The sequence below is a fragment of the Canis lupus genome, chromosome 4, assembly GCF_048164855.1.
Source record: "Canis lupus baileyi chromosome 4, mCanLup2.hap1, whole genome shotgun sequence".
NCBI classification, from domain to species: Eukaryota; Metazoa; Chordata; class Mammalia; order Carnivora; family Canidae; genus Canis; species Canis lupus.
In genome coordinates this window covers 62,873,668-62,884,445 of record NC_132841.1, presented here as the reverse complement: position 1 = coordinate 62,884,445, position 10,778 = coordinate 62,873,668, and the positions used below count along the sequence as shown (strand labels likewise).

At 37.4% G+C, this 10,778-nt stretch overlaps 1 pseudogene; it reads left to right on the top strand.

The window, feature by feature from the left end:
- The first annotated feature begins 4,126 nt into the window (after positions 1–4,126).
- LOC140631601 (SUMO-activating enzyme subunit 1-like) lies at positions 4,127–5,324 on the top strand (annotated as a pseudogene).
- Positions 5,325–10,778: the final 5,454 nt, after the last annotated feature.

Below are 10,778 nucleotides of genomic sequence, written 5' to 3'. Positions count from 1 at the left end.
TCTACATAACACAAAAAGGTTATTGTTAGCATATTAGTAATGTTTCTAAGAAATAGTCACTTTTACTTGATATCACTAAGATATTTATAGGCAATTTCACTATTTCACTATAGTCCCCTCAGATCAGATTTTGAGTAAGGCTTTTCCCACCCTGGGTTTACAGAAGAAAATAGTTTTACCTAAAGTTCACCATCTGTCCCTCCCCTAGGGCAATCCAGTGCATTCTAAACCCAAAAACCTACCACACGGAATGATTTGCACATTGTATTATTTCCACAAAAGGATGTATGGTCTCTGAACCTACACACTGGTGCCATTGGGGCACATCTCTATTGGGTGGCAGTACATGTTCAGAACAACCTAATACTGCTAGTTTAAAACATTTTTGAAATGGAATTTTTATCTCATTTACTTAAATTCTAATAACAATCTTATCATAAAGGCAATTTATTGCCCGTATAATTGATCAAAGATCAATTGTCTTTCAGATATTTATATATTAATGATTATGGATAATATATATTTTATTCACTAATGTATATTATACACTGATGTATAATATATGTAATATACATTAATATAACATATAATGATGTGTCATATGTATTTTGTTTCCTCATTTTAGCTCAGTGCTTCATAAACAGTAGGCACTCAGGGCATTTTTTTAAATGCCTTCATGCTGATATAAAAATCTAAAGATACAGTTGTGAGTGTAGAAAAATTAATTTTTCTGCCTATTCAACCAACTGTTCAGAGTTTTAGCCAAAACTATTCAATACTTGGTAATCTCGACTGTATTAAACTCAGTGATCAGTTTAATCTGGTACAGTTTAGAGAGATGTGTAAGATCCTGTTTTTAACATAGCACAAATGGCAGCCCTTCAAGTAACTGTGTCACATTAAATCATGTGTATAGTCACACAACTGATTTTCTGATTCTTACACGTTTGGATTCTAGATTAATTAAAAAAAAAAAACTAGGGCTAGTGAGGTGCAAATAGCCAATTATGATGCTCATAGGGATTTTGATTCTTGTTCATCTGTTTTGACTGTTTTCATTGAAGATGCTTTTTAAACTAGTTTTTTGAGCTAAGGTGCATCTTGGAAAGTATTTTTGGCTATAGACAAATACCATCTGTAATAAAGTAAACTTTCAATTATTTGTAAAAAAAAATTATTAGTATAAACCAAAAACAGAAATTGGTCCTTAGAGAAAATCAAGAATATACAAGTTTTGTTGAAAACATATACAGCAAATGCATTTTTCAACATGTATTATTTTTGTATTCTTTTCACAAACAACACAATTTATGTCTTATAATAACATTTAAGGTAATTTTTCAAATACAATATTTGGTCAACTGATTGCTACAAAGTAACACTAATACAACATATGGGAAGTGAGTAATTTAAGACTTCAATCGCTTAAAGATCTGCCATGAAAGCAACCCTTCCCTGCCCATGAACTCAGCCCATTTATATCACTATGATGCTATTAATGATTACACTGGGAAAAGAGTGAATCAATCAAGTAAATCATGTTTATTGTGGTATTTAGTAGTTCTCTCTGTTCACCTCCCTGCACAGAGATAATGAAAATGGGGTGTGGTTGAATAAATGTGGAAAAATTTCAGAATTTCACATTCCCCATTCCTGCCTTAGAGCACATCTCAACCACGGTCCACTGGGAGCTGCTGCTTGAGTAAACAGTGGAGAGCTGCAGGGAGCACCCATAAGTTTTTGCTGACATGTGATGTCAAATATTTTTCAGTTGACTTAGTCTGAAATTAAGAATTTCCATGTATATCAGCCAATGAGAACTTTAGAACTGTCTAAGGAATTTTCCTTCATGGTAATGTTTTTAAATTGCCATCAGTGGAACAGCCATATAGCTATTGAATACTTAATAAAATGTCCCAAGAAGTCATCTTCCATTGAGATGGCTCTTAAGTGAACCAGTCTCAGGGAGAGGTATTAGTTTTGGATTGGAAATAAAGTGGCAATTTCCACCTGCCTATAATTGGCTGCTGCTTTTTGTATTCTTTCTGTCCTTGTTGAAATGCCAATTTCAAATGCTGGTAGAGTGACTTTTGAATAGAAATACAAAGATATCAGGTCTAATTGTAAAGTCTCACCTCCAACCAGGATTGGAATAGGTAGATTTACTTTTTCTCCTGATAATCCAAAACTCCAGTACTTGAAGATGTCCTATGTCCATGGGCTCCCTCTAACTATAATGCTCTTTTTCTTATTTATATGGTTGGCCCCACCTCAAACCTCAGATCCTCAGATGCCACCTCTATAGAGCAGCCTTCCCAATCTTCCTGTGGATTGAATTGTATCTCCACCTACCCAATTTTATGCAGGGAAGCCTTAATTCCAATATTACTATTGGTGATAGGGCCTGTAAATAGGTAAAGTTAAATGGTTTATAAGGGCCCTAACCTGATAGGACTGACAGGTGTCTTTACAAGAAGAGATACAGCAGTATGCTCCCTGCCCCCTATCCTGCATGAAAGCCTAGGTAAACACAGCAAATAATAATAATAATAATTAATAATAATAATAATAATAATCTCTCTACATACAGAAGAGAGGTTTCACCAGAAACCAACCCTGAGGTAACCTTGACCTTAGACTACCAGCCTCCAGAACTGTGAGAAAGTAAGTTTTTGTTGCTCAAGCCACCCAGTCTGTGGTATTTTGTTAGGACAACCCAAGCTTATTTATATAGTCTTTATCTACAAGAGGCAAGTAGCCTCCTTTCTGTTTATCACATCACTGTATTGATGCCCTTCATTGTATTTATTACAGTTAATAATGATTGTTTTCATTTATTTATTCATATGTTTATTTTGTCTTCTCCACTAGGTCACAAGCTCCACGAAGATCACTCTGTTTTATAACTTGTCTGTAGGGGAAAAAAGAAGTAAGGAAATCAGGAGGCCTCAGTAGTATAGGAGAGAAAATGGCATCTTGGAATAGGATGGCCATGGAATAGGGACATAGATGAATTGAGACCTGTTTGGGAGGTATGAACCAATAGAACTTGCAGATATGATCTTGGAGGAAGGGGTGAGAAAAAGCGAAAAATCAAGGATAACACCTAAGTTGGAGACTTGAGGACCTAATCAATGGTAAAATCACTTTAAGAGATGTGAACTAATAAGAGATCATTTTTATTGTAGATTAAGACCATTCATTCTCATTCTAGCTTAATGCTTCTCAAAATTGAATGTACTTGTGAATCACCTATGAATCTTATTAAAATGCAGATTCTCACTTAATGCATCTGGATTCTCTATTATGTTCATTTGCTCTATATGTCTATTCTTTCTCTAATATCATACTGTTTTTATTACTGTAGCTTTTATATTAAATTTTAAATTCAGGCAGCATATCTCCTTTGACTTTGTTCTTTTGCATAATTGTGTGCTGACCTTGCTAATGTCACCTATTAGTTCTAATTCTTTTCATAAATTCCTTAGATTTTCCACACAGATAATGAGGTCATTTTTATATAAAGACTTTTTTCTTTCTTTCCTACCTATATGCCTTTGTGGACATCCTTGCTTTGTGTCCTATCTTAGAGAGAAAGCATTTATTCTTTCATGATTTGATATGATGTTATCTGCAGGTATTTTATGCCATTTATCAGGTTGTGGAAGTTTTCTATATTCTAATGACTCTATCACTGATGGTTGTTCAACTTAGTCAAATGTTCTCCTGCCTCCATGGAGATGAGCATAATGGTTTTTCTTATTAGTTAGTATATGGAGATGGTAAATTACACTGATTGATTATTTAATTAGAACCAACTTTACATACCTGGGATAAGTCCATCTCATTATAGTATATATAGTAGGATTTGGCTTACTAATATTTTGAAGATTTTTTTCTTTGTGCATGAAGAATATTGATCTGTGGTTTTGTTGTCAGAGTAATGCTGATCTCATAAATAAACTGTGATGGGAGGGGTTCACTCTTCTATGTTCTAAAAGATTTTACACAAAGTTGGTATTATTTCCTCCTTAAATGTTTAACAAAATAGGTTGGCAGCACATGGTGGGGCTGATAGGCGGTTGCTGTGGACAGAACCTGAGTACAGGCAGCTGGAGCTCATGGTATGGTGCAGAAGGAGAAGGCTGGCAGCAACATCACCCAGGAGGAGGTAGCACAGTCCGTGGGGATTGGAGGCCTAGAAACGGCTGCCAGGGTGCTCCTTGTTGGCATGAAAGGACTTGGGGCTAACTTTGCCAAGAATCTCATTCTGGCAGGAGTGAAAGGACTGACCATGTTGGATCCTAAACAGGTATCTCCAGAAGACCCTGAAGCTCAGTTCCTTATCCATACTGGATCTGTTGGCTGTAACAAGGGCTGAAGCCTCTTTGGAACAAGCCCAAAATCTCAACCCAGTGGTGGATATGAAGGTGGACACCCAGAATACAGAGAAGAAACCTGAGTCATTTTTCACTCTGTTTGACATGACTTGTCTGACTTGCTGCTCCAGGGATGTCAAAGTCAAAGTTGACCAGATCTGTCACAAAAATAATATCAAGTTTTTTAGAGGAGATGATGTTTTTGGCTACAATGGGTATACATTTGCCAATCTTGGAGAGCATGAATTTGTAGAGGAGAAAACCAAAGTTGCCAAAGTTAGCCAATCGGTAGAAGAAGATGGACCTGATACCAAGAGCAAAACTTGATTCATCTGAAACAACTAGGTCAAAAAGAAGGTGGTCTTTTGCTCTATTAAGGAAGGGCCACAAGTGGACTGGAGCAGTGATAAAGCAAAAGTAGCTCTGAAGTTCACAACTTTGGGTTACTTTCTCCTTCAAGAGCTCCTGAAGTTCTGCACAAGTAAAGGAAGAGATACTAGTTCTGTTACCTTTGGGGAAGATTCTGAGTTGTTGCTCCAGATTTGAAACAACATGCTTGACTCCCTGGTTGTGAGTCCTGACCTGCTCCCTGAAGACACTATTCTCCTAGATGGCCCCAGTGTATGTGCAGTGGTTGGAGGGATCCTGGCCCAGGAAATTGTGAAGGTTCTGTCTCAAAGGGACCCTCCTCACAACAACTTCTTCGTTTTTGATGGCATGAAGGGGAATGGGTTTGTGGAATGCCTCCACCCCAAGTGAACCTAAGACTTGGCTGCTCTGAGGATGCTGACCTGCAGGCTGCCCGCATGTGTGCCCTGTCCCCTTACCCCCAGGCAGGCAGCTCCAGGTGGGGAAAAACTGAAGCCATTGGACCAGTACAAACCATTTCCTGTGAGCAATAAGCTTGTACAGATGTGCAACTTCCAAGCACCAGCAGCTGCTCAGCAAAGGGCACAGGGACTGGCTATCTCCATTGCAGCATTATCGAGAGCTGTTTGCCAGCCATCACCTGAATGCCCCCGCTGATGCATCCCTCTGTCCTGGTGCCACCGCAGCATCGCCAGCCTTCTGAGGTCCCACAGGAGATGCCTGCCAGGAACCAACACGCCTTGTTGCTTAGGATCCTCTTGCCACCTTCTTGGACTTACTCCCCGTTTGCTGTCATACAGAAAAGAGCAAGACTCCAGGTGGGGAATAAGGCCTGGCCTGATGAAACACTAGAGGAGCCACAGTTTCAAATGCAGACAGGTGCCCTAGAGAGGAAAAGACATGGCAGACAGAATGCATTTCCTCCAGAGCTTGAGACCCTGAAAAACAACAGGTGGCATCTGGTGTGCTGTTCTTGAGTTTTAGTTCAGGATTAGTTTGGGTTTCAGCCTGGATTTTGGAAGAGAGGAAATGTTACCAAAGTTCCCTTGGGCATTAGGGCAGACTTTGCCACTATTAGTGGGAAAACTTGTTTTATAAAGGCAGACTCCAGGGTCCCACCCCATAAGGATTTTGATTTATTTGGGCCCAAGCTAGGACATAGGAGCCTGTCTTCTCAGGGACCCCACCCCTGATGTGGTTCAGGCCATCCCAGAGGTTGCTTTCAAGGGCTGTGCCATTCCTTCCTTTACCCACCCACTCTCAATTGCAGCTGTTTGTGTTGTTTCATATTTTCTATATTTCCTTGGTTCTTGAAAAAGGGATGATAGAAACAAGATTTTTGTTTTAGGGGAAAAAGTGTTTAGCAAAATACACCAATAAGAAAGTTTTTAAAATATGAATTCAATGTATTTAAGATGTATAAGGCTATTCAAATTATCTATTTTTTTTTCTTGCAAAAGCTTGGGAATTTGTGCCTTTAGTGAATTTGTCCTTTTATCTAAGGTGTCAAATCTATGTACATGAAGTAGAAATGGAGAAGACAGAAAATAGTCTCTATTATCCTTTTAATGTCTGTAGTATCTAAACCAATGACTTCTCTTTCATTATTGATCTTCATAATTTGTAATTTGTGTCTTCTCTAGCTTGAGAAGATCCCCCCTCCTTTCAGTACTTAAAAGATCACTCCAGTACTTAAAAGACAATGCTACATTGTCTTCTGATATACACAGCTACTGACAAGAAGTTTACTATTATTCTTCTCTTATTTGCCAAATGCAGTGAATCCTTTCATTCTGGCTACCTTTAAGATGTTCTGTTTATTTTTGGTTTACAGCAGTTTGATTAAGATGTGTCTGATTGTGTTTTCTTTTTATGTATCTTCTGTGTGTTTTTCTGAGTTGCATGGATCTGTGGTTTGTTGTCTTCATTAATCTGGGGGAAATTCTTGCCAGTAACTCTTCTAATATTTCTTCCACCTCACCTTCTCTCTTTTCTCCTTCTGAGATTCCATTTACACGTTACCCCATTTGATGGTGATCAAGAGCTCTTTGATGCACTGTTCTACTTTTTGGCTGTGTTTTTTTTCTCTTTCTGTTTCAATTTGCATAACTTCTATTGACTATCCCTGCTCTTTTTTTCTTTTCCCTGCTGTGTCTGGTCTGCTAATTAACCTGTCAAAAGACTTATTCAATATCTGAATTATTCAGAGGATTTCCATTTAATTTTTAAGTTTCCATCTCTTTGCTGCAACTTCTTATGTGTTCATTAAATTTATTCATCTTTTCCATAAGGCTTTTAACATGTTGATTATAATTACTTTAAAGTTTTTGATAGTTCTAACATGTAAGTCATCTTTTCATCTGCTTCTATTGACTACTTTTTCTCTTGACAATAAGTCAACTTTTCTTCTCCTTGCTTTTTAAATATGTCTCATAATTTTCTGTCAGTCTTTTAATATTTTGTGTAAAAACAAACAAAAACAAAAACCAGTAAAGACGAAGTAAGTGCTACTTGTAGTTGGAACATGACATATCTCTTCTGAAACACTATTGTGTAGGGAGCTAAGTCAATTTACTCAATACTTGAACTGAGTTTGGTTTGCCATTGATTGAATTACTTATAATGCACCACAGACTTCAATTTCCTCCAGTGGTGGTCAGCTGCTATCTTATACCTAATTCATGACCTGTAGCATTGTTGGATTTTTCTTATTCTATGTTCCTGATCAACCAATGCCTTTCAGCAAGTCCTATACACCTATATCACACAGAGTGTCTCTTTGTAGGCAGTTGTATCTCTTCAACTAGTAGATTGCTACTGCTGGTACTTGGTACAAGGCTTGTGGTGAGCTCTATTGTTCCAGTCCAGCCTTAGTATAGGTGGGCTCTGTACATCTGGATCTCAGAAGAGGGACTTACTCAGCATTTCTGTCCCTTCCCCTATCACAGCCTAATAATTCTTGTATAGTTGAAAGGTATTACACAACAAGAACTTATTAGTTCTCACTCAGTGGTAGTAGATCTCTATTTTGTTTAAATACAAAATCCAGAGCATAAGAGTGTTTCCTTACACTCTAACAGCAATAGATGCCTTTTGCTTCTACCTCTTCTTCAGTGAGGACCAGAGACTGGTGAAGTAGAAGAGTTTTCCGTTATGCTTCTAGCGTCAGAAGCTTTTACTTCTACCCTTCCCTAAAAGATGTTGACTCTTTTCCTGAGCTAGAGAGTGGAAAGATTTCCTGGAACTCCCCTGGCACTTGCCTTTGCCTCAAATCAGAGAAAGTTCTGGGGAAGTGGAAGTAGTTTTATGTCTGTATATCACCAAGGGACTTTTCTGTTCCACTGCCCTTCCCCTATCTTTCTTATAAGAACATGGTAGAGACTTGGCATGGAAAAGAGCTGGCAAGTAAGTGCAACTTCAGTGTATCCTGGGCTCATAGGGCTCTAAATCAGGGGTCAAAAAATGTAGAGGTCCTGCTAGTGACTATTTTAGGCTCTGCAGAACATACAATCTATTGCAACTAATGAACTCTGCCATTGTAGTACAAAGAACAAACATAGACAATAAGTAAACAATGTGGTGGCTGTGTTCTAAAAACGTATTTATAAACATTAAAATTTGAATTTCATATAATTTTCATATGTCACAAATTATTACTCTTTTGAGTTTTTCCCAGTGATTTAAAAATATAAAAAGTAAGCAGAAAGCTGGATTTGGCTCATGGGTTAAAACTTGTTGACCTCTGCTCTAAACCATCAAATTAACTTGGACTCTGCCACTGCAAATTTGTTGAATTTTCAGCTGTTTTCCTCTTACCCTTTTTTATGTTGGCTGTCCCTTCCTCCAGTGCTCTGCCAAAGGTGAAATACTTCTTATGTCCATCTTTCACAGGAGGGGCTTGTCACCCTCTGGAATCCAATCCACCTAGTTGCCTTGCAATCTCACTCTGTGATAAGCTGAAGAAAAGTTGTGAGCTTGTAGATTGTACAGATTTTTCTCATTGTTAGTTGAGGTTAATGTTTTCTTGCATCTTGCTACATTCTGAGTGGGAACAGAATTTGAGTCATATTTTTGCAAAACTTTCAGAATTAAGATATTTTAATCAAAATCAATTAGAATCACGGACTCTTTCCACTTAAATTTCCTCCCTGTCTTAGTTTGCTAGGACTGCTATAACAAAATATCACTGACTGGGTGGCTTAAACAATAGGAATTTGTTTTCTCACAATTCTGTAGGCTAGAAATCCAAGATCAAGGTGTTGGCAGGTTTGGTTCCTCCTAACTCCACTCTCTCTGGCTTGTTGATGATCACTTTCTCATTATGTCCTCACATGGCCTTTCTTCTATATATACACAAGTATCACTGGTATCTCTTTCTCTTCTTTTAAGGACATCAGTCCTAATGGATTGGGACCCTATCCTTATGGCCTTATTTTATCTTAATTACCTCTTCATAAATCTTATCTTCAAGTATAGTTGTCACAATGGGGGTTAAGGCTTCAGTATACAGATTTTGGAGAGACACAATTCAGTCCATGATATCCTCTGTCACATTTATCTTTGTGTTGCATGGAGCTAGAGTGGGCCCAGGCATACTTGAGATCTAACTAAGGGGAACCCAACTTGATGATACACTTAGTTTGGGTTTAGTGGTATATATTTATGTAGTTAATAATTACTTGTATGAGAGGATCATAGGGGAAGGGAGGGAAAAATAAAACAAGACAAAATCAGAGAAGGAGACAAACCATAAGAGACTCTTAATCATAGGAAACGAACTGAGGGTCGTTGGAAGGGAGGGGGTTGGGGACATGGAGTAACTGGGTGATGGACATTCAGGAAGGCATGTGATGTAATGAGCACTGAATACTATATAAAACTGATGAATCACTGAACTCTACCTCTGAAACTAATAATACACTATATGTTAATTGAATTTAAATAAAAATTTTTGTTTACAAAAATTTAAAAATTAAAAAAATTACTTCTATGTAGTTAAATTGTTTCTACATATCTTAGTATAGTAATGGTTTCTAGGGACGCCTGGGTGGCTCAGCGGTTGAGCATCTGCCTTTGGCTCAGGGTGTGATCCTGGGGTCCTGGAATCAAGTCCCACATCAGGCTCCCTGCATGGAGCCTGCTTCTCCTTCTGCCTGTGTCTCTGCCTCTTTCTCTCTGTGTCTCTCATGAATGAATGAATGAATGAATGAATGAATGAATGAATACATAAATGATTTTTTAAAAAGAAATGGTTTTTTGGAACATTCCGACCATCTGACATCATAGTAGGAAGGTCCAGGCCAAAGACTACCATAATATGAGTTTTTCATGTGAGTATCCTTTTAGGGTAAAAATATTTATGTTGAACAAATAAATGTAAGCTTCTCATCTTACATATTTATCCTCCTGTATTCTCAAGTAGGTCAATTTCACATACTTCCAATAGCAGTTGGAAGTATATGGACAATGGAGGAGGACCAAGAAGCTAGCCTATGGAAAATATTTCTAATCATTGTATGTATAAATTGGAAAAAGGATTTGGTTCTTATCAATGCCTTTTGCAAAGGGAAGTTCTTTACTTTAGGAATACATTGAATAATATAATGAATACAGTGATAAATGTGTCATACTTAAACATTTTTTGTTAGAAATCATGCAAAACAAAATTTCCCAGAATTCTTATAAGGCACAACTTGTAGCAATGCAACAAAAAGCAAGTATATATGGAACAGTTTATATGTAAAAGAAACTGCATGTGACCGGTATTTTCCCAAATTTGACCATAGTACTAAGTACTTGCACTACACAACCAATAATAAGTTTTAAAGCTAAAAATTTTCTAAACTCTTAATAGTAAAAACATAATTTTAATCAATTACATTTTAAAACAATTTTTACTAATCATAGAATCACAGAATATGTGAGCAGCCAGGGAATTTAGAAATCACTTCCTAGTCTTATTTTAAGTAAAGAAACTCAGAAGTTAAGTAATTTGACATTGGTCGTCCTGCTATTTAGTGGGCAGAGATA